This window comes from Myotis daubentonii, chromosome 6 (genome assembly GCF_963259705.1).
Source record: "Myotis daubentonii chromosome 6, mMyoDau2.1, whole genome shotgun sequence".
Lineage (NCBI taxonomy): Eukaryota > Metazoa > Chordata > Mammalia > Chiroptera > Vespertilionidae > Myotis > Myotis daubentonii.
The window spans coordinates 75,106,972-75,110,605 of record NC_081845.1 but is presented as its reverse complement, the minus strand read 5'-3'; the positions used below and the strand labels follow the sequence as shown (position 1 = coordinate 75,110,605).

General features: G+C 39.9%; 1 pseudogene; it reads left to right on the top strand.

Moving 5' to 3' along the window:
* The first annotated feature begins 2,972 nt into the window (after positions 1 to 2,972).
* LOC132236521 (cytochrome c oxidase subunit 7B2, mitochondrial-like) lies at positions 2,973 to 3,212 on the top strand (annotated as a pseudogene).
* The last annotated feature ends 422 nt before the right edge of the window (positions 3,213 to 3,634 follow it).

Sequence of the window (3,634 nt, the reverse complement as noted above, 5' to 3'; positions counted from 1 at the left end):
AACGGGATTGTTTTTATAATCTCTCTTTCTGAAAGTTCACTATTGGTGTATAGAAATGCCTCAGATTTCTTGGGGTTAATTTTGTATCCTGCTACATTGCCAAATTCATGTATTAAGTCTAGTAGCTTTTTGATGGAATCTCTAGGGTTTTGTATGTATAATATCATGTCGTCTGCAAATAAGGACAGTTTTACTTCCTCTTTTCCAATTTGGATGCCTTTTATTTCTTCTTCTTGCCGAATTGCAATGGCTAACACTTCCAGTACTATGTTGAACAGGAGTGGTGAGAGGGGGCATCCCTGTCTTGTTCCTGTTCTTAGGGGAAATGGTGTTAGTTTTTGTCCGTTGAGTATGATGTTGGCTGTGGGCCTGTCATATATGGCTTTTATTATAGGGGAGGCTAGGGGACTGTCTAGGGCGGGGGGATAAAATGGATACATATGTAATACCCTTTGTAATACTTTAAGCAATAAAAAAAAAAAATTGAAAGCAAAAAAAAAAAAAAAATGCAAATTCTTCGGCCTCACACCAGACCTATTGGATTAGAAACTGGGGGGAGGGGCAGCAGTCTGTGGTGGAATAAGCCCTCCAGGTGATTCTGATAACACTGAAGTTTGAGAATCAGTGGCATACAATATAAAGAAATAACAGCCCAGCCTGTGTGGTTCAGGGGTTGAGCTTCGATCTATGAACCCGGAGGGCACATGCCCAGGTTGCAACTGGATCCCCAGTGTGAGGTGTACAGGAGGCAGCCGATCAATGACTCTCTCATCATTGATGTTTCTCTTTCTCCCTCTCCAGTCCTCTCTGAAATCAATGAAAATATGTTTTAAAAAATAACAGATTAACCCCAAGCCATTTTTTTTAACAATCTCATTTACACTTTAAATAATAAACAATGTTGGGAATCTAAAGTAAAAACCATATATGGTGATATGGTAATACCTAATACATTTCGTATAAATTACAGATGGGAATTGGAAACATTATTTGTAATGACTTAAATGGTGTGTGTTTTTAAGCTAGAATATTTTAAAGATCTTTTAAATGTATTCTAACAAGATAATAATAAAACCAGTATTATATTGTGTTAAATTATATTATGATATTTATTATTTCTGCCCATCTACTTTTGTAAGAAAGTTGGTAAAATTTTCAAAGGCAGGAAGTTCCCCCTAATGAAGCCAAACTAAATGAAGAGAAAATCAAGTACAAACTCCTTATGCTTGAGAAGAACATGTCAGACTTAAGGACATAGAACAGGAAGTGGACAGTTGGACTGAGCAACATACTGAGTTCAGTGAGCAAACCTAATTAAATCAGAAGTTTCTGACACCCAACTTCTCGCATACCAAATGAATGAAATTAAAGTCTGAGCAATTGCACTTTACTGATGACAGGGCTTGCTACTGATTCTGAATCTGAGGACATATCTAATGAGAAAGAAAATTGATGGAGATGAAATAAGCTCAGCCAACTAGCAGACCACTGGTGTGAGAAAACTGAAAATGAAGGTCTCACAGATAAAAACTGTAGTAACAAGAGTTGAAGATAGAGGCTGTTGAAACCCAGGAATGAATGATGAGCTGCCATCTAGGGATGAACTGAAAAACAGATAAATAATTTGGCAAATGAAAGTTCTCCCTTGAAGTTGACCCAAGTTTGATAAAAATAATAATAATAAGTACAAAACCTAGCCACAGAAAGTGGAGATCCTTAGGAAATCCATGAGCAAATAGACACGATGCTGTGAAAGAAAATGAATCAAGAAGAGCATACATTAGCTGGAAGAGGAGGGAGGAAGGCTCTAAGATACTGAGTAGAGCAAACTTAAAACTTAGAATTTAAGAAATGGGGGTGATTGCAGAAGATGGAGAAATCCTACTGAAAGCATATCGCTCATCCTCTGTAGACAGAGTGCCCATGGCTCACTGCTTCTCACAGCTCTTGTGTAGCACAGGGAACCTGACTTTGCTCCAGTTCACGTAATCTGATTAATTGACAAATGATATAAAACTGAGTGATATAATATTGTGATTTCAATTAATTTTAAACACCAAGAATTATGCCTGTACATTTTTTGCCTAGATGTTATATAACTAATACTAAGGACACCAGTTTAGAGATACATCCTGTAGATAAATTTGATATATTTTAAAGTAAATAGTTGGTCCTCAAGACAAGAGACAAATTATTATGATTCCTTAAAAAATACATGAAAATTTGATGATGATAAGAAAAGCCCTAAATAGGATAAAAAGAAGTGAAGGGGACAGAAGGAGCAAGGGAAACATTTAGACTTGGTAAAAGGAAGAAAGTATCTATATAAAGGAATAAGAGAAGTCTGGGTAGTAGCTCTTCCCTTCATCACCTAATCTAAAGGACAGAACCCTGATGAGACAACTAGACCTTCCCTTCCCACCAATGGACACAGTGCAAGATACAGCTCTACTTGGACAGAATATTGGAAATTTTTTTATAAATTTTGGGGGAAAAAAGGATAATAAGGTACTGTGGAAATGATTAACTCATTTGTATCCCTATTATGCTACATAACCAGTTCTTTTGCTTTTTGGCATCTTTCCTACCAATACCTTTCTAAGACTAACCATATTGGGACCATGCTGTGCTTTCATGTTTGTGGTAGCAGCGACATACCTTGCAGGTTCTCCTAGATGGTAGTTGTTGCTTCTTCTTGCATGTTACTATTTTGGCAGACCTGGAACCAGCTTATTCTGCTGCCATAAGGATAGTAACTCCTTCCAGCATGTGTGGGTACAATAAGAAGTCTGCAATCCGGAAGACATCCCTCACCCAACTAGGCTACCACCCTGATCTTGGACTTGAGGCCTCCAGAACTGAATCTGAATCTTGAACTTTTGGAGGAGAGCATCTGAGCTTCAGAGTTCCTACCAGGTCTCTCAAGGAAATAGACCAGCAGCTACAATCAACTGCAATTTCATTACATTTTCATGTTGTCTCCCTTGACTAGAAATATATTCAGTCTCAAGAGAAGCGTTCAGCAAATTAGGGCAAGACAGAACCACAGAAAACAGTCCCCAGATTTTCATGACAAATAGGATAATGCTGTACTAGAGAGTGGAACCACTTTCTGTGTCATTGCATGGATATTTACAACCACCCAGACTGGAATAGAATGGAACCTGCCCCCTGTTAGCAGAGTCACCCGAAAAGAGTGGAATGATGAGTAACCATCCCAGTTGCTGTCATACAGGATTGTTTCAAAGTCAATTTGTCATTTAAGCACTCTGCAGCTCCTTTAAATACTAGAGGCCCAGTGCACTAGATTTGTGCACTTGGGGGGGCAGGGGCAGGGAGATCCCTCAGTCTGGCCTGAGCCCTCTCACAGTCCGGGAGCCCTCAGGGGATGTCCAGTAGTCAGACATCCTTAGCGCTGCCGTGGAGGTGGGAGAGGGTCCCACCACCGCCACTGTGCTCCCCAGCTGTGAGCCTGGCTTCTGGCTGAGCGTCACTCCCCCAGTGGGAGCACACTGACCACCAGGGGGCAGCTCCTGCGTTGAGCATCTGCAACCCAGTGGTCAGTGCGTGTATAGCAACTGGTCATTCTGCCATTCAGTGGATTTGCATATTAGTTTTTATAATATAGGATAGC